Here is a 21,655-nt window from a genome sequence, read left to right as displayed (position 1 = left end):
ATTACTCACAATGCCGAGCAGTAGCCGACTGTGGTCAGCAGAGACCAGTTAGAATTATCTAAAAGTAAATTTTTTTCTTTATTAAAAAATAAGCTTTATTCAATAGATTATAGGCTACATGTTCTTGTTTTGTTTTGTTTTGTTTCATTTTGTTTTTTTAAGAAAGTCTAATTGATTTGTCGAAATGTACCTGTTAGGTCAATTCTCTGAATTTACCACCCATGTTACAGAAAGTCTGATTATTTCAACCATTTTATTACAATCCTTCTAACTTCTTAATCATGGAATATCATAAAAGGAAACAAAATTCGAATACTAGTTTTTCTGTCAGTAGCACGTGTGACTTTTCAACAACCTGTTATTTCTCAGGACCTTAGATTCTCATGTGTAAAACAAGTGTATTGGTTTTCAACTTATTCTTATTGTTAAATTGCATAATGAAGTTACCAAGAAGGTTGGTGTGGACCCTCAAAACATTCCAGATTGTTTTGCACGAAGAAAGGGTGGAGAGACTCTTCGTGCCGCTTACTTAATCTATCAACGGGCCCTTCTCTTGGGTGATGTGAAGCACAGAGAACTGGACTATACGGATGTCACAGCTGCTGTTAACTGTCCAATTTTGATTCCCAAATGCTTGCAAATAGCCCCAGGCCTTTGTTACAATGCAGAGCTAATCTTCTGACAGTGATTTTGTACATGTAGACACAGTTTAGATACTTTGATTATTCCTGAAGCAAAGATTGAGTTAGCCCAAAATATCTGAAATACATAGGATAATTTCTTTTCAAAAGGAGCCCACGTTTTGAGCCTGGGTGGCTCACTCAGTTGTACGCCCAACTCTTGATTTCTGCTCAGGTCGTAATCTTGGGGTCCCAGGATTCAGCTCCACCTCGGGCTTCATGCTTAGTGTGGAGTCCGCTTGAGATTCTCTCTCTCCCTCTCCCTCTACCCCTCCTCCCGCTCATACTCTCTCTAAATAAATAAATAAATAAAATATTTTTTTAAAAAAAGGAGCCCAAGTTTTACCAAAAATGTTAAGCAATTTACAAATAATTTACTAAATTTCTATATTTGAGGGGATGGATTATATAATTATATGAATAATTTGAATTGAATCAACCAAGGCAAATATCACCTTACTTAAATTGTTTTTGGTTACTTTGAGGATTTTTAATTATTATTTTACATATTTTTAAACATTTAGATATATTGCAGAGAAGATCAAATTAATTAAGATAGCATAAACCTGTCATTAGCTAAAACATGATAAATAATATTAAAAATATATATTTACAATGAGATTCTAATAATAAAGTGATGTTTATCTTGTTTTCATAAACAAAGTTCTTTCTGACACATACTCCTGATTCCATTTCTTTACCAGAATACATGAAGTATAATTTGAAAATTAGTTTGACTTGCAGTTATTATGGGTGCTACTTTAACTCATTACGTGTGTTTTTTTTTTTGATTAAAAGAAACATAAAATACTCAAGAACAGATTAAATGATTTGCATCAGGTATTCAAAATCAGTTAATGTCACCACCAAGGGAACAGGGCTTTTTTTGTTTTTTTTTTTACTCCAAGTAAGTCATGCACTGCACTGTGCATTACTTGTTTTCTATTAAATATGTCTCTGATTAAAAGCATATGATAGTAGTACTGCCTTTAAAAGCATGCTGGGATTGTTGCCATCATCTTCAAACTTCAATCGTCTCTCACTGCCTCTCAAAAAGTGGCACGATTCTCAAAATCATAATGGGAAGGCCAGAATATATTTATTCAAATAATCAGGAGACATCTACCATATTCTGATATTTGGTTTTTTTGGGGGGGGTGTGTGGAAATAAGAACCCACAATCACAAGGTTTGAAAGGTAGACACAATGCCATCTAGTAAAGTGAGTGGATAATAGCACATACAAAAATTACAGCGGGGATAGGTATTTCTTTATATCTGTTATATTGGCCTTTCTTCCCACCCAAAAGCTTAATGTCATCTGTAAACAAGGAGATTTCACTCTGTGCCCTTTTTCTGGATCTTTTGTAAAAAAAAACCTCTAAACAGTACCAGCTTTGGCAATGGTCAGTGGAACACCACAGTGCAGTTCACGCCAGATGAGTCTCCAGTTGTCTGTCTGTGTGATTTAAATTCATGACCTCACTCTATGAAAAACTGGCACTCCATTAAGAGAGACCAAGATTTCTTTTGTTTATCAGAGGAATTGGGTTTATTGCTGAGAAGGCATATGCTCTCATTGAGAATGTTCTTGCTCTTTTTATTCATAGTTGAAGAGCAAGCAACTTGCTAAGAGATTTAAAAATAAAGTGAAACAAAACAAGCACAGAAACAATTAAGCTCTCTCAGTAGAATTAAATAGACAAACATTTCACTCAGGAAGACTAACTCTTCAAAACAGGCCTTGTCCCTAAGTGAGAGTAGAAAGCTGACTTTGATTTCGGGATTTAATTTCCCTCGCTCTGGTCCACTCTTGTCATTTTTGGCTCTTCCAGTAATTACAAAAGTGGTGGGTATGTTCTCACACTCAGCTGCCACTCTGCCCTCTTTAAGCCAGGGGTCGCTCCACGTAGAGGGTTTCACACTGAGGACTCAGTTAGCTACCCACCCGGAATCTTAAAACCGTATCATGTTGAATTAGAACTTCTGTAAATTCTGCTGATGGGCTCCTCCCTGAAGGAACCAGTTCCAAAGAAGCTAATTTTTACAGATCCTCTAGATGGTAATGATTTTGTTATTGTTCCTATTATTGTGTTCATTCCATAGCATCCACTCCACACTCCCTACACCCAGTCACTGAGCTCATGATGTGTTCTGCCCTGTGACATTCTTTGGCCTGTCCCTTGAGCTCCTGACAGCCCCTTCCTATCTGTGCCTGTTTTCTATGACTCCTCATCTATGCTTATCCTTGGCTGCCTGGCTTTTTGAATTTCTACCTGTCTTGCTCTTGGCAAGTAGTAAATGAGTTCATTCCCAACCTCCCACAGTCTGCTCCGTGTCCTTGCTGTGACCTTGGATAAATGGATGCAGTACCCCAGCCTCACATCCCCAGTTCTTCTTTGAACTTGGCATCTGTCACCATTGGAGCCATGGCTGGAAGAGTATACCCCTTCCCTAGGTTTGTCAGAGACCCCAGAGCTCTAGTCTTTGCTCAAAAAGTAATGCCCTATGAAGCCTATCATCCAAATACTGATCGTTTCAACGTGATTAATTAGGCAGGAATGCATTTAGAAAAATATACTATATGTTTTAATTCAGTCATTAACGAGCTGTATTTAGAGCTATTTGCAAGACACTGTGCTATATATTGAAAATAGGCGTATTTTATAGAAGAGAAATAATTCTGTTTACAATGTTCCTCATTTAACTTTATAATGATGTATGATTTGTCATGAGGAATGCTTGTCAGATATAAACATCTTAGATGTTTTAAAGCCTGCTAGTTTCAGTAGAATGTAGAGAATAAGGTCTTGCCATCATCTGTTATCTGGCCTTTCTGTGAACAAATCCAGTAGGTGAATGAGTATTACATATTTTCTTTTTTTTCTGCTTCTCACTGGTAGAAAGGGAATAGTGGTTGGAAAATAGTCCATCTTTCCACCTGAAGTCAGTCACTCTTATTTAGAGAGACTAAGGAGGCATGGAGAGAGATTGATTTCAGCCAGTTTCATGATAAGCCAAAGGCTATGCCAGAGAGAGTAACGGTACCATGCTTGGGCATATACCGATATTCTGTAATATAGATTAGCACATTTTCCCTCAAAATAGTTGTCATGTATGCAGGAAAATTTTCTCTCCCCATTTCAAAATCGGAAAACCAAAGAATCAATTATCCTTATTTTTTTTTTAAGATTTTATTTATTTATTTGAGAGAGAGAGAGAGCATAAACAGGGGGAGGAGCAAGGGAGAGGGAGAAGCAGCCTCCCCGCTGAGCAGGGAGCCCGATGCGAGCCAATTCCAGGACCCTGAGTATCCCAGGACCCTGGGATCATGACCTGAGCCTAGGGCAGACGCTGAACCGACTGAGCCACCCGGCACCCCAATTATCCTTAATTTAAGAAGCGTTGTTGGGATGTAACTTTTGTGCCTCCAATGTCAAGATGGCCACATCTAGGGGATGGTAATAATGACTGGAGAAAAATTAAGAGATAAAGTTCGATGGGACGTAGGAGACTGGTATCAAAAGCCTGCCTGAGAAGTGTTATTGATTTAGTGAAAAAATATAAATCATTGAAGATTTTGAACATAGGAATGCTCTAATGAGAGATTTGTATTATCCCCGTTTTACAGGTGAGAACATCGAGGTTTAAGATGACGTCATAGAGCCATAATGAAACAGGCAGAGCCAAATTCACACCTTGGGCTGTCTGACAGGTCCTCTCCTTGGCCAAAGCTGAAGATGAAAGAAACATAAAAGCCAAGGGATGGAGGTGGAGGATAGATGGGAGAGAGATTTTAAGGACAGAGATGAACAGATTCAGTCATTGTTGACACACAGGCTCACACAGGCTAACAAAGAAGGGGGAGGAAATTAAAAGATGATTCCATATTTGAGACCAGGAAAACGTCTTGTGATATACAATGGGAGGTAGATTATCATTGCAGAAACAAAATCTGGCATGACAAACCCATCTTGTACAATGTTCTTTGAAATTATAAAAAAGAATGACTCAAGGCATCATGTTGACTAAACATGTTTACTGCATTAAAAGTGACTAACATTTATTTATGGTCTCGCTTTTTAATTTACAAATTCCTTCATATGAATCACTATATTTGATTTCTCACAACTTCATGAAATGGGTTCTAGTGGTACAGAGGAAGAAATTAAGGCTTAGGGAAGATGCTTCACTTGCTTAATGTTACGCAGTGAATGCAGGATCAAGTTGGGGCATAAATTTATGTTTTCTGATTCCAAATCCAGGATATGAAGAGGTTCTTAGGATATGATAAATAGTCATAAGCACTTTTAACTCCCTTGAATCAAATGGAATACACATAAATCCCAAACTAAATAGAACTAGTTATCAATCTATTGAAGTGCAGCAAGGGAGGTTTAGATAAGCTTCAGGCATGATTTCTAGTTCACCAAAGATATGAATACCTTACTAAAGCAGAGGTGAAACAGCCTTATCTCCAAAGCAGGAATAATGCTGATAACCCCCTGCCCTGGCAAGATTACCTGTGGTCCTTTTAAGGGCTGTGGAGGTGGTCTAATGACCGTAGAGATACCACTTTAAATTCTAAGTATGTTACCTAAAAGAGCGAATTTAATTACAGTCTTCAAATCATATCCTCTTCATTTTTTAAAAATTCTCTGATCCTGAATAAAGTAGACAGTCTTACCCCAAAGTGGACATGGAGCTCTTTCCCATGGTTTTCTATTTGGTGTGGAATTGGAAGGTTTCCCTGAGCCTGTGACTCCTTACTCTCATTTCTTTTTTTTTTTTTTTTTAAAGATTTTATTTATTTATTTGACAGAGAGAGAATTAGCGAGAGCAGGAACATAAGCGGGGAAGTGGGAGAGCGAGAAGCAGGCTTCCTGCCGAGCAGGGAGCCCGATGTGGGGCTCGATCCCAGGACCCTGGGATCATGACCTGAGCCGAAGGCAGACGCTTACGACTGAGCCACCCAGGCGCCCACCTTACTCTCATTTCATACCTTGTGCATTCTCTTTTTTAATTTTGAGAATCCATAAAACCCGTAAGGACTTTTCCCATAGCACACGTGTGAGAATCAGTCTTTATCACACAGAGGGCTGTAAGCAGGTATGTGCACACCCCTGTCAATCACGAGGCTGCTGACCACTTCCATGAGAGTTTCCTCGAGAATGTCATTAATTTGGTCTTCTGGGCCTAACGGCTGACAAATTAAAATCACTTCTGAAAAGAACAGTAACAACAGCAAACTTTTACTTAGCAGTTATTATGCTTAATAATTAGCAGTTATTGGGGCATCTGGGTGGCTCAGTCGGTTTAGCGTCAGACTCTTGGTTTCAGCTCAGGTCATGATCTCACAGTCATGAGATCGAGCCCAGCATTGGGCTCTGTGCTCAGCAGGCGTCTGCCTGAGAGATCTCCCTCTCCCTCCTCTTCTACCTCTCCCCCTGCTTGCTCTCTCTCTCTCTCTCAAATAAATAAATAAAATCTTCAATAATAATAATAATTAGCAGTTATTATATATTATATGCTTATTTTTACTTGCAATAAAAAGGAGAAAACAAGTGATATTTTGACAATGAAACTGATCAATCTCAGTGGAAAAATAAATCTTTGCAAGTCGCTCCATACTTCACAGAGACAAGTGGGGTAGGAGAGAAAGGGGAAAACTCCAAAGTCTTTAATGGTTCTTCCCATTGCTAATAGTTGGAAGAGGTGATCATTTAGGGCAACAAATGAATGAGGCTTCAGATACAGTGGTAATTGTTATATATTGAGCCGAAGGGGAGACAGCTAGGAAGAGGAGTACCCATCATCTCAAAGGAGGAAGACGGTGGATAAAAACAGTTCATATAACTTCTTAGTCAGCCCCACTTGTAGGAAATTATTTGCTCCATTTAAAATGGCTGCTATGGATTGTCTTTTTGGGGAAAATCAATGGTATGTACTGGATAATGAGTTATGGGACAAGGAAGTGGGTGCAGGATTGCATGGATTTAGAGGCCTGGGTAAATGGGAAAAATTCAAGTTGCTTGCTCCTTGCCAGAATTCCAGCAGATTTCTAAGGCAGAGAGGAGGAAATGAGTGGGTTTTGGATTTCAAAGAACAAGTTACCTCAACAGTCACGTGGGTTGCACATGGATTATATCTACTTCTCAAACAATCCTGGAACTTGGGAATATTTTCCCATTGTATTTACTAGGAAGCTGAGAAAGTCACATAAGAAGTATACTCATGAATTAAATTAGAGTCAGAGAGAACAAAAAGAAGGGATAATGGTTAATTATAGCTAAATATGTGAATGGAGTTCAGTGGTTGTCTGGGAAGGTAGAAGGTAGAAGCCACATCTAAGCAATGAAAATTTGGAAAGCAAACATTTTCCCCAGTGGATCTGTTTATCCTTCTCTGATCACCTAAAACCTCCTAGGAATCATCAAAAGAGTTTTATGAAAGGGGAAGTAGTACTTCAATTAGTTTAATTATAAAGATACCTACTGTAACATAACTTTGTCTGACATGTACATGACATTTTTGTTTGATGGAAACACGCATTTTTAAAAAGAAAATAAAGAATAAACCTCATTTGTTAGTTAGTATTTATAAATGTACACATAGTACTTGTTATCAGGCATTACACAGTTTTTTTTTTTTTTATTTTATATATACCCATTATATATACTTAATACCTAAGTAGTAATTTGTTTACCCGTGGTTTTAAATAATATGCTACAGAATCATTGTAATTAGATATATAGTATCCTCTTTTATGTATTACAATTTATTTAGACAAACCTTTATAATTTGAAATGTAAATTGTTTTCAATACTTAAAAATTTTAAACAATATATTACATCTAAATGTTCTTATAGCAAACTATTTAAAATGGAAATTTGGCATCAATTATAATTTTTTTAAAGCTTTTGCTGCATTTTTCTGATTTGCTTACCATTAAGAACCAATTTAAACCCCAGCATGATATGGAGCGTCTGGGTGCCTCAGTTGGTTAAGCATCTGCCTTCAGCTCAGGTCCTGATCTCGGGGTCCTGGGATTGAGCCCACATCGGGCTCCCTGCTCAGCAGGAAGCCTGCTTCTCCCTCTCCCACTCCCCCTGCTTGTGTTCCCTCTCTTGCTGTCTCTCTCTCTGTCAAATAAATAAATAAATAAAATCTTAAAAAAAAAAAAAAAAGCATGATATATGAGAGGATGTATTTATCCCCAGCCTTGTAATTACTGAATGATGCATTTCAACTCCCCATTTCATAGGTAAAATGGAATTTGATTATTGCCTTTTCTTTCATTTTATGCTTATTTGCCTAAAAGTTCTCACGAGCACATTGGCCAACTGATTCCTACTTCTCAACACCAGTTAGGTTCTTTGTCCATTTTTCTATTGATAGAGTTAGTTAGTATTAGGAGATACTTGGATATTGAGTACTAACATTTAGGCGGTATCCTACAAAATATTTATATCACCTGTAATGTTATTACTTCACCATACAGAAGGTTCATATCACACAGTCAAATTTACTCCTCTTTCCCCTGCCCTTCTGTCTTTGCCCGTGTGTTTCCATAGGCCTCCTTTATGCCAACAGCACGTATTCACCTAAATTTCATTTCAGGGCTTCTGTGGTTCAATTTTCTACAGTTAAGTGTTTAATCCATCTGGATTTTATTAGGGTGCATGTTGTGAGGTAGGGGTTTAACTCCATTTTCCTTTTCCACATGGTTTGCCAGTTGGCCCATACCATATGTTCACTAATTTATCCTTTTTCCCCTGATGCAAAATGTCATCTTCATCAAGCTACCTTCAAGTACACCTATAATGTATACTTGGCGTGTTTATGGGCTGCTTTTTCGTGTCATTTATCTGTCTGTGTCGTCCTGCGAACGGGTCTGACATCTTAACCACACAGCAGGTCGGAAGACTTACAACACAGGAAGTTGTCTGGGATGGGGGTGTGGGTGAAGTGGGGGGACTGAAAATTGATGATGGGAAGTAAGCGCAGGGGGTTTAGTCTGAGGAGTGATCAGCAGCGAAAATCTCCGAGAAGACCAAGAGTTCTCCTTTCCCTTGACAGGAACCACAACAGAGCAAATCCACAGGAGGGAAGGCGTGCCAGGAGGAGAAGCCAAATACGAGAACAAGCAATCAAGTTTATAGTTGCAGCCTGCTCTTCTCTCCACTGTCTCCCCAGTGGAGTGTCTTCGTGAGCTTCCAAGCAAGTGACTGAAGTCACAACAAAGTTAGCAGATCGCCAGGCTGTCTAGAGAGGCAGAAGACTTGCGTTCAAACGCCGTCTCTCAGATTTGGAGCGGAGTGTTCTTCAAAGTTGTGTTAAATAGAAAACCTTCCCTTCTTCAGTCATCCTGGTGGCACGAGGAAAGACTTTCCTAATTCCCCATCACAGCCACCCAAAAGGTGCCTGTATTTTTGCGTGAACAGATCATGCACATATACACATTTTTAATTTGATATCTAATATAAAGTTTTGCCAGGAATGTTTGATGATATATGAAATGTTGGAGACTTGGAGAGGTGGGAGGAGGATACTTTATTTCTGTGTAACAGATATTCCCTTTTGCACCCTATATTAAATTTCAGGGGACATAAAAAATATTATCTGGACCATTTATGGCTGCATTAGCAAGCACAAATGTTTCATGTGGATTTAAAGAGGACCTATCCCCAGGCATACAATGTATTCTCCACAGCAAGAGCCTCATAAGATACAGTTACCACAGTGTCAGCGTCCTTCCAGTTCCTGATGTGCATTCCTTCAACAACTACTTACCCTACAGGAATATCTCCGGGGCTGGAAAACATGACTGGTTGGCTCCTTGAAACAATGCTGCCTATTCAAACATAGAAACTAAGTGTAAGGAAGAAAATGCAAATAATACACTTTTTTTAAATGAGGAGAATCAGGGTGAGTGTGTCTCTGCACCATCTGTTGAGGTAAATTACATACAAATATTTCAACACCAGAAGACCATGTCAATGAACACGTCTCAGCAAGAATCGAAGTTGAATCCATAGAGAATTCATAAAAATGTGTTGAGGCCTCACACAAGCTCCCAAACCATCTTCACAAGCAGAGGGTGTTTTTCATGGTGTGGATTTCACATGGGATGCAAACTGCCTGGCTCAGTGCCAAGGCCTTTTCACAGTTACCCAGAGAGCAAGGGGGAAGAAGCCGGGCCACATGGACAGGTGGCATCTGTAACACGCCTGGAAACTGACACCAGGTTTACACAGGAAGAGGGGCAGGGCTGGTCCCTGAGCTCCTTGCAAAGCAGAGCATGAAGATGAACTCATTGCTCTGGAGTAAATTACTTTTCCTCTCCAAGGGTTTGCAGGCTTATTGCTGTCTTAGCACTCTTAGCCACATGCCTTTGGAAGCACTAAGCATTGATTTCAATTTTCTTTCACTTAATCATAAACCATAATATTTAATTGCTTCTAATTGTTTAAATAGGACTGGTTACTCCTTTAGAAACCTTTTCTTTCTATAAACAAAAAGATAGCTTTGCCTTTTCCTACTTTTTTTTTCAATTTTAGTGGGGTATAAGACAAAATTGTAAGATATTTAAAGTGTACATCATGGTGATTTGATATATGCATACATTTGAAAACATTGTCCCCCACTTACATACCTTTTGTATGCTTGGGAGGACGTTTAAGTTCTACTCTCTTAACAAATATCAATTATACAATACAGTGTTATCCACTATAGTCACCATGTTACATATTAGATCCTCGGACCTTATTTGTCTTACTGCTCTAAGTTTGCAGCCTGTTATGAACTTTTCCCTCTTTCCCCCACCCCTCACGCCCTGGCAACCACTCTCCTCCTCCTCCTCCTCCTTCTTTTTCTTCTTCTTAATGATTTATTTATTTATTTTAGAGAGAGAGCAGGGGGTAGGGTCAGAGGAAGAGGGAAAGAGAAACGCAAGCAGACTCCACACTGAGTGCGGAGCCCCACGCAGGGCTCGATCTCATGACCCTGAGATCATGACCTGAGCCAAAACCAAGAATCAGAGGCTTAACCGACTGAGCCAGCCAGGTGTTTCACAACAGCTCTTCTACTTTTTGTTCCTGTGAGCTCTACTTTTCTATTTTGGATTCCACGGGTAAATGATAACATGCATTATCTGTCTTTCTCTCTCTGGTGTATTTCACTCAGCATAATGCCCTCCAGGTTCATCCATGTTGCTGCAAATGACAGGATTTTCTTTTCTTTTCTTTTCTTTTTTTTTTTTTTTTTGAAGGCTGAATAATACATTTAGGATGTATAGATCACATTCTCTTTATCCATGAAGTGCCCCATCCAGATTTCAGCTGAGGTGCCCCACACCATGCCAGACCTACCGGTATGATGACATCTCAGTTCTCCCAGTTGGAACCTGCTTCTCCTTCCTCTGGGCGCTCGTTACGTGTGGTGCACACAGGAACATGGCGAATCACCTTGTAAGTATTTGCTCATCTGTCTCTGCCCATTAGGGTAAAACTCCTTAAATTTTCAGACCAAATTTTGTGCCTGTCATGTCGATGTTCAATGGATGGAGAATGAATGGATAACCAGTGACCCTGGCATTGAAAACGGATGCTGTCTGGAGAACAGATGAACAAAACGGGAAAGATTGACTAGCCTTCCCTCCATGCTGGTTGCAGGGTCTGAGAGTAAATGATGTTTGACTTTGCTAACTGATGAGTAAAGAACAGGGGCAAGTACTCTTGCAAATATTTAAATTCCATGTGCAAATACCAGTGGGCTAGCAGAACTCTCTAGACCAGCATGAGGGAACTCAACTAATGTAAAAGGAGGTAATTAGGAAAGTAAACACTTTGGAAAAGTATAAAAAAAAAATATTCCAGAAGGATGAGCCTTTAAGGTCAAGTGCAGGAAACTTTGGCTTGTATATCTTAGCCAATGTGAATAAAATTTTAAAAATGTACTTTCTAAAGTAAATGTTTCTGTGGTAAGCAAATGACCTGAATCATCTAAAAAGCATCTACAATTATGAGAATAATTTTAACCAAAAAAACCCATACATTTCTATACCTATGTATATGAACTTAGTTTAGGGTTCAGTCTGTGTGAAAAAAATGAACACACATTCCTAGTCTTTCTTTAATTTTCCAAATTAATTTAATATCATTATGATAAGTTTTTAAATAATTTCTTTATGTTTATATCCTTATTTTTTGTATTTGGTTTTTGGTTGTAGTATATTTACTTTAGAATTAACCTGACATCATTTTCATACAATCAGATGCTACCAACATATTCAAAACAGTATAAAAATCCTATACTTCAGTTCATAAAAGATGACCCTGAGAACTACTGAAAAATTTCTATTTGTTCAACTATGTACCACAAAGTAAAGGTCACGCACTGATATAGTTTTAAAACAGTAAGTCAACATAAAATTGCCAAGATGATTTGTTGAGAGCATCTTTTTCGTCTTGTGGAACAAGACAGTCCTTGAACAAAGGGACTGATAAAAATGCAAGAATAATGTCTTCTAGGGTCTTGGTTCTGAGCTTCTATGCACCAGGTAGAGAACACCTATTTCTAAAGCGAGGATTTTGCATTTAACAGTTTTCTTTGTGTATGCCTCATTCTGACCTTACTTTCTGGGGTGGGGAGGACTTCATTTCATTATAAGGTGAGCCTCCATGATTGGGTAAAATTTGGTTTTCATTCTTACTGCCACTGACTCTGAGCTAAGCAGTGCAGTTCCGAGATTATTCCTTCTCTCCCTCCCTCAGAATCCCTGTGCTCAGCTGGACATCTGAAAACACTTTTCCTTCCTTGTATTAATTAGTCTGCTTGGCATGTCATAACAATGCACCACAGCTTGGGTGGCTTAAACAGCAGACGTTTTATTCTTTCTCACAGTTCTGAATTCTAGTTTCTGAGATCAAGGTGTTGGCAGGGTTGTTCCCTGGGACGCTGATCTCCTTGGCTTGTGGGTGGCCACCTTCTCTTCCCAGTGTCCTCCTGTGGTCTTTCTTCTGTGCATGTCTGCATCCTAATCTCTTCTAGTAAGGACATCAGTCATAATGGATTAAGGCCCACCCTCATTGATTCATTTTACCTTAATTAGCTCTGCAAAGACCCTATTTTCAAATATAGTCACATTCCCAGGTACCGGGGGTTAGGACTTCTACCTATTAATTTTGTGGGACTGTTTAACCCATAATATTACTGAAGGATCAACGTTAATGTTAACCTTATTTGGATACTTCTCATAGCTCCCTACATCTTTTGCAAATATCTCCGCCATCAATTTTCCACTTTGCAATTATTCTTGAAAATTCTCTTTCCATTCATACTCCTTGGGGATCTTATTCAATAAATTTTGACTTTTCACCTCCATAAAGTGGATTAATCTTTTGTTTCATTTGGGGTCTTTGACTGTAGGAAACAAAATCCACTGAAGCTATTTTAAGCAGGAGGGGATTTATTAAGGGATATTAGAAAGCTCACAGAATCATTAGAAGGGATGTGAAATGGGATGTAGTGTAACTTAAATCAATGACTCGAGGCCCTCATAGCGGAACTAGGATTGATGGGAGAATTGTCCAGATACTGACCCCCAAACTCTCTGAATTTGTTGCCACCTGTCACCCCAAATAGCTAAACCACACTGTTTCTTTAAGTTGCTACTTAGAAATCCATCCCATGTGGGTCTGTCCGAGGGGGGCTACTGGGATACTATTGAATTCTGTTTATGAATCTGGAAGCTGTGTTCAGTCCATTCAATTCATTGAGCTGTTTACTCCTGTGTGTGTGTGTGTGTGTGTGTGTGTGTGTGTGTGTGTTATACTAAACACTAAACTTTGGGGTCCACCACACATCTCTTATATTAGCCTCACAATCATGATCATACATTTATATCTCAAAATATTTCTACCAATATTATTTTAATTTTAGCTCTCATCACAATTACTATTTTAGTACTTAGCTCTCATTTACAATGGCTTTGGAAAACAAAACAGAAATCAACTTCAATCGGTGTCTCTAAGCTCAGTCCTTTTGTCCATGGATATCATATTGTATCTCCGTTGTAAAGAACCATCCCTTCCCAATTAACTTAGTGTAAGCGGTGAAGAATTGTGTTGTCCAGTGAGGCTATGACCTTGTCACTCCTTCCCTGAAATGTTCTCTCCCATGTCATGTTAAAACTGACCTTTGCTATCACGGTTTTCTTTCAAGTTGTTTCACTTCTTCTTTGTTCTATGTTAGAGGACAAAACAAACAAGACCAAAAAAATTGAGAAAATTTGTTCTTGCCAGTCTATGTTCTGACAAATTCTTCTAATCTTCTAAAGCATCTGACCTCTTCCTTAAGACATACAGCAGTCCAACTTAAATTTCCACAAGGTCTTCTTCTGAAATAATCTTTTCCATGCACAAACTGAGTTACTTAGACTATTTCTAGTCTGGAACACTACAACATTCTAATCAAGACATTGGCAACTTAAAGAGCTTTCAATGCTATGGCTATGGTTTTAGGGTATGCTTAGGTACATTTTATTTCTAGGTATTCTATCTCAATGTCACCAGCATAACTTAAATTTCTTGCAACCAGAAGCATTTCTACTACTTGTACTATAACTTGACAAGATGCCTATTGTGTATAAAATAATGTAAAAGTATTAACTATAAGTATAAACATCATCTATTGAGTACCTAACATGTACTAGGCAATTGCTATCCCCATTTTATAAATAAGGACAGATGTCTTTAAAAAGTTAAATAGTTTGCCCAAATTCACAGTACTAATAAATGGCAATTTATTCATGAAATCTTGAGTAATTATATGTATACTCTAGTGATTATTCTATTCACTGAAGATTCAGTAGTGGACACAACAGATTACGTTCTTACCATCATGGGACATATGTTTAGTCAGAAGAGACAGGTTTTATGTATCTATATCTATCTATATCTATATATCTATATCTAATACATACATATATAATATATATAATGTCAAGTGGTGTCAAAGAAAAAGGTGGTAGGTTAGGGAGAGAGTAAGTGTTGGTGAGTATGGTGGAGACAGAGGTGCAAACAGGGAAGGATTAAGAAGGTGACAAGTGACAAAGGAACCTTACAGGAGACAGAGTAACATGTGTCAAGCCTCCAAGGTGGGAAAATGCCCAGTGTGAGGGGAGGAGGGCAAGGGCAACACGGTGTAGGGGGAAAAACAGTAGGAGATGACATTGGTGAGGGAGAGAACGTGGGAAGAAGGTTGGTAGGACCCTATCTGGACATGAGGAGTAGCCTGGACTCCCTCAGACACCATCCCTGAGGCAAGGATTTGAAGCTAAGTCATTTTTGGGGGAGGAGATTCCAGGAGATACCGGTACTGAGCGGGAAAGTGAGAGAGGAAAAGGAAGGGAGCACACTTCATGCTTGTTCAGGTGCAGGTTACTGCTCGGGGTAACGGGACTCCCATCCTGTTGGGACCTCTGGGAGGTGGTATATCACACATCTCAGAGCAGTCTCTCTCTGGAATATTGATCCACCACTTCCTCCGGCACTGGGTGAGGGTTGCTCCCAGGGGCATGCATTCCTCTGTGCTTCCATACTGTCTTCTTGGGGACAGCTGGAGGAAGTCCTGAGGAAAGAGCCACAGGCGCTTGCACTGAGGTTTTCGGGTCTCCTCATGGAGAGCGCTGACCGGCTGGGTATGTAGTTAGGAGCACTGGCAGCATCTTGACTCTGCTGTTGGGATGCTCCCAGCGCAGGAGTGGTGTCTTAGTCCATTGGGCTGCTGTAGCAAAGTACCACAGACTGCGTGGCTTATAAACAACAGAAATCGATTTCTCACAGTCTTGGAGGTTGGAAGTTTGAGATCAGGGTACCAGCCTGCTCCAGTGAGGGCCCACTTCTGGTTTGCAGAAGGGGTCCTTGAACGGCATAAGGGTCTAGGGAGCTCCCTGGGGCCCTTTTATCAGAACACTAATCCTATTCATGAGAGCTCCGCCTTCATGCCATAAGCATGTCCCAAAGGCCCTCTCTGCTACTACCCTCACACTGGGCATTAGGATTCAACATAGGATTTTTGGTGGGGGTGGGGGGAAACACGAACACTAAAACCATACCTAGTGGCATGAACCAATGTGCACTTTTACAGGTCACTTTGGTGACTGGGTTAGAATGGGCAGGATGTGGTGCCCAGAGCCGAAATGAGGAGCTAGGTAGGGGACTGTTGCCATCCTCTTGGCCGGCAGGCAAGAACTTGAACTAACTCAGTAATGGTAGCCAGACATGGGAAGGCTATGGATGTGTTATGAAGAGAAAGCTTAACAGGATTTGTTGATAAATTTATTACAGAAAGGAGGAACAAAGGGCTATGAAAGATATCTCCAAGGGAATGGAAGAATGGAGTTGTCATTTACTAAAATGGGAGACATTGCAGGATGAGCTTTCTTTGAGAAAAAAAAAAAGTGTGAAAATAAGAATCTCAAGCCTGAAAATATCTTTATGACTTAGATATCATTATTCCCAGTTTTTAGATGAGAAAAATGTGCTCAGAAACACCATGAGTTAATAATATCAATAGTATTAATATAATTTATGTTTGAATCTATATTTAGAATATAGACTTATTCCTTTTGTTTTAAAAATATTTTATTTATGTATTTGAGAGAGAGAGAGGGAGAGAGCATGAGCAGGCGGAGCAGCAGAGGGAGATGGAGAAGCAGGCTCCCTACTGAGCAGGGAGCCCAATACGGGCAGGGCTCAATTCCAGGATTCCGGGATCATGACCTAGAGGAAGTCAGATGCTTAACTGACTGAGCCACTCAGGTGCCCCAGGAAGTTTCTCAAAACAAAATATCCTTTAACAAAATCCTGAAACTAACATATAACAAGAAGGCTGAAGGATAAGTTAAAGTAATTATGGTTTATCTGCAATGTAAATAAACTTCAAATAAATGTTTATTCTTTATAATAAAAGCAAATTAATTTTAGTAAAACTATTAAGGAAAAATATGAATTAGTCACATTATAATAAAAGAACCATAAATAAGGAATGGTTGGACACTTTCCACAAAATGAGATTATGGAGTGCTGTCTTAGTGGCTTCAATGTCTTAATAGTTCCAAATACATTCATCCCTAATTATTCAGAGCCAGATTAGTCTCTGCTCCATTATCTGGGCTATTCTGGTCTCCTTTTTATTCTTTTGGGTTTTTAAGCACTATCTCTAGGTTTACCACCTAAGACCTTTATTAGCTGAGGGCAGAGAAAATTACACTGGAGTATCTGGCTAATTAGAATTGTTTTATTAAGGTGTGTGTAGGGAATAGATTGATACTTACGACTGCCATTAGATTTTTAAAGGTCACTGTGGAAATTATGGAAAATAAAGCCAGCTAGTTTTTAAATTGTGATTTGAAATATAAACCACTGTTTTGAACACCAGATACCTATAACAAAAATGAGCTATAAAGTATGTCACATCTCAAATATAAGTACATTATATAAATCATGAAGGATGAATAATGATTTCTGGAAATCATGCATTTCCTTAAAATTCCAATATTCAGTAGGAAAAATATTAAAATATCTACTCACTCAAGGAATTGGACACTGATTAGATATGCATATATATAATATAGATTATTCATATATTATAGATACTTTATATATTATGTACATAGATATATATAGAGATAGGTACATTATGTAGATATAGATAGATACATTATATATATACTATAGATGTTTAACTGACATCTACATACTTTGCTCTGGAGCAAAAAGTTTAATAGCTGTAGTATATGTTATGAAGTGTGTTAATGTCTAGTTTGAGCAGGAGTTTCATAAGCTTGAGTTCACTCCCAAGCTCCTAAAAACTCCAGTTTTTGTCTGTGTTCCTGTCCTACCTGAAATACAACAATTGCAGAAGTTACACATTTATGGAAAATTCAGGTGCATATTTTCCCCTTCACACCACATTAAGAGAACTCAAAATACTGGCCACATACTTTATAGGACTTGTTCTTTCAAATAAATGCAGCCTCCTTTTCTAGACATTATTAATAGTAACATTATTAGTGGGAGCGTTATTGGTTATGAACATTTGGGGAAAGTAACGATAGCAATAGCTGGTATGGATACTCTGAACACACTTGATTATACCTAAATAATTTTAAAGAGAGTGATATATTTTGTGTATTCTATTAACCAAGGATAAAGTCATAGAAAATAAGATAGTGATGAAGTATACTTTGCTATAATAATTTTCTTGAATATTTGTATTATTGGATGAATGGATATTGATGTGACTTATAAGAGCAAGGGAAGTATTCTCTTACTTATTCTCAATGAGGCATCAGGTATTTAATGGGGCCCAAATCTTTCATTGTTCCTAAGTATTTTTATTTAAGAAACTTTGTTTGCAAAGATGTTCACCACATTACAGTTAGTACATGTGACAAAATGGGAAGGGCTGGTAAAAACGCATCATGGTTGCTCCCATAAGCACGTATGAGAGATGGTGCACGATGACGACAGGTACACGGCAAATTCAATAAATAGGCTGTTTATTTTAAATACTTCACTTATTATCATAAAGTAAATTAAGAAACATTAAAATAACCTAGCTGTTTTAACATCGTACTTATCTTAACATATTGTCTCTATATCCCTTTCAAATAGAGATGTTTGAAATGGTGTCTGCAATCTACATTTTTGATCTGCCTAAATAGCTGCTGGCTTCAGCAGAACATTAATGCAAATCTAATGTACCTGCTGGTATGATTAGCTGAATCAAATGATGGCATTTAAGTAACACCTAAATAATCTTAATTAGGATCTTCGACTCATCTTACCACTTACAACTCTACAGATGGATAGTCTTAATTATCAGCCTTTTGATTAGGATAACAGCCCTAATCAAGATGATGTGGGCCTGATAGACAGGGTATCAGTAAATTAATGACTGCTGTTATGTGGAAGCCTATGCAGAAAAACAGAGCTGCGTTCTATGAGAGACAGGATGACGTCTATGCAAAGGAATTAATATCGTCAGGGGAAAAAATCAGAGGAAAGAATCATGGGTTGAGATTAATGTTATCACACCCAGATATATTTGAGTCCTTATGTTCAACTGATTATATAAGTTTAGTGTTTACATGAAATTGACTTAATGCAGGTTATTTCACAAATGTTCCTAAATTCTGTATCAGTAACTTGATAGGTAACTATCCTGCCTTAATGGATCTGGTATGCGTGAATCAAAGCTATTGGGAATGCCTTTCTTCTGATAGAAATTATGAGATGATAAAGCAAGAGACAGGAAAATGTAAAATACTTCTGCTTAACTTTTTCCAGAAATAGTTTCTCTTCAGAATTTTAACTTTCCAAATTACCAACTGCCTTCATAGTCATAAAGCAATGTCAACAAACATTTTCTTGTCGTTGGACATGGCCTTTAAAAAAAAAATGATTTATTTATTTATTTGAGAGAGAGAGAGAGTAGCAGGGAGGGGCAGAGAGCCTTAAGCAGACTCCTTGCTGAGGGTGGGACCTGACGTGGAGATCAATCTCACCACCCTGAGATCAGGACCTGAGCAGAAACCAAGACTCAGAGGCTTAATCAAATGGTGCCCTTGGACATGGCCTCTTTGATTCCAAAGATTTCCTAGTATTTAATGAAGAAGAAAACAAGCTAGCACTGTATTTATGCTCTTTTTGTTGGATTGTGAGTTGCTGGAGAATCAAGGGCCCTCACTCATTTTCATTTTGTACTTTACCATCCTAGGTCTTACACATGAAGGCTATTATGTCACTTGAGTTTTTACCCGGAACTTTCCTCAAGCTCTGTCCTCGGTCCTCAGTGCCTAGGATCCAATCTACGCTTCTCTACAACATACTCCCCTCCACCTCCTCCACCTCCTCCACCTTCCTTTTAAGGCCATGATGGGCAAGCTCCTCTTCTGCTTTTTTCTTTTACCATGTCCTCTGTCTAGCACAAATCTAGAATCCGGACTAGTGAATCTTCAAGAGCACCCCCCTCCCCACCACTCACTGAACAAACAATTAAGTTTAGTTTCAGAATTCACTCCTGGGAATGGGAAAGTATTGGTAAATGTAACATCAGGAATTAGATATACTATCCACTCCTACATAAAACACGAGACTCTAGTGTGGGTGTGCGTTAGTGAGGACATGAACCTATTCTTGTCTGAGAGGAAGGGAGAGGCAACCCATTGAGCACTGTTTGCCATTAGATACACTGAAAATCCACTACAGTGATGGGGCAATTATGAATTCACTGTGTGTTTGCAACGTATATCAAATGGTATGTGTTTCAATGTTCTGTGCTCACGTGCCTTATCCTTTGAATAATAGTAATGATGATCATGAAAGGGATGTACACAGTGATTGTTGGCACCTGACCTCTTTCACACTAACACATACAGTGGGAGACTTCTCTGTGCAAAACCACAAACACTGCACCTGCAAATTTGTTCACTAAGTTATTCCAGCCCTTGAAAAAGGAGAGCTGTGGAAACATCCCCTGAAAGTCACATGTTCCTGCACACTCTGGGGTCTTCTCCTTCTTTGACCACCATATGTTCTATCTCATCCACTAGCTTCTCTTCACTTAGCAGTGACTGCTATTCCTAAATGTTTTTGTTTTTTTTTCAAAATTCTGCCCTAGTGATCTTCCCACAAGAAAATTCTGCTTTAATAATGTCACCCACTCCTAATAGTCAATATTTACTTTGTATAGATTAGTATCCTCACGGGTAATTCCTTCCAGCTTTCTCAACCCATAAATTCAAATGCCTTGCAGATGCCCCACCTGGGTGCAGCCTGGCAGCTTGGAGTCCAGCATGAACCTGAATGCACTGTCTTCCCCCTCACCACGATGTCGCTGCTATTCAAGCTCGGAATCTTGAGCGATGATGTGATCTCTTCTCCTTACCAGCGATTTGCAGTTGGTTACCAAGGTCTCCTGACCCTGTCTTATAAATGTTTCTTGTGTCCGATTCTCCTTTGTTATTCTCATTGCTGATCATACATGCTCAAACTTATTTGTCTTCCTCACCTCATCTCTAGCAAGCTTTCCCGCCATCTTCTCTTCCCTGACCTATGCTTTGTTCAGCACCCAAGCTCAACTATTACAAGTTGAAAAAGCTACCCTTTAAAGAGCAAGATAGCAGCTCTTACAACTGCAGCAAGTAAAGAACAAACACAACTTCGACTAAGTCTACTCTGGCACCATCCCGGAAACACTAGTCCATTGCTATCCATTTGGCTCCTGGGAAAGCCCAGTCCCCACTCCAGTATCTCTCCAGCTCTCCCCTGTCTAACTTTTTCTACTTGCCTTCACTTCCCGAACTCACACATAGACTTGGTACCCACCTGCAATGCTCAACAAGGCTAATTACTAGCTCTTTGAACTCCACTCCAGTCTCAGTGCCTCCAAGTTTTTAGGTACATTTCTTACCACCCACTTTAGCTCTTGGGCTCTTGGGTTTCATTCAGAATAGCTAAATGTGTTTCCAGGGTTTTCTCATTTCTGCCTATCACTCTTTCAACCTACAACAGGAATATTTCCTGACTGTCTGCTGACCTAATTCTTTTTTTAAATAAAATTTTTACTTTAGAATAGTTTCAGATTGACAGAAAAGTTACAAAAATAGTACAGATTGTTCCCATCTACTTCACAACCAGTTTTGCCCATTATTAATATCTGCATTAGTATGGCACAATATATGCGTTATGGAAGTCCCAGAAGGGAAAGAAAGCCTATTCTGCTGATTCAGTTCTGACTGTAGCTTGATTGTTATGTCATTGGAGAAGTTATATCTAGCTATGACCTGTATGCTAAGATATTAAGTCCGGATTTCAGTAACTGACATATTCCTTCACTATTTAGCTTTATTTTCTACTCATGAATTGTCTAAAAATAAATTAATAAATTATTTATGTGAAACATAGA

The sequence above is a fragment of the Halichoerus grypus genome, chromosome 4, assembly GCF_964656455.1.
Source record: "Halichoerus grypus chromosome 4, mHalGry1.hap1.1, whole genome shotgun sequence".
Taxonomy (NCBI): domain Eukaryota; kingdom Metazoa; phylum Chordata; class Mammalia; order Carnivora; family Phocidae; genus Halichoerus; species Halichoerus grypus.
This window is presented reverse-complemented; position numbering follows the sequence as displayed.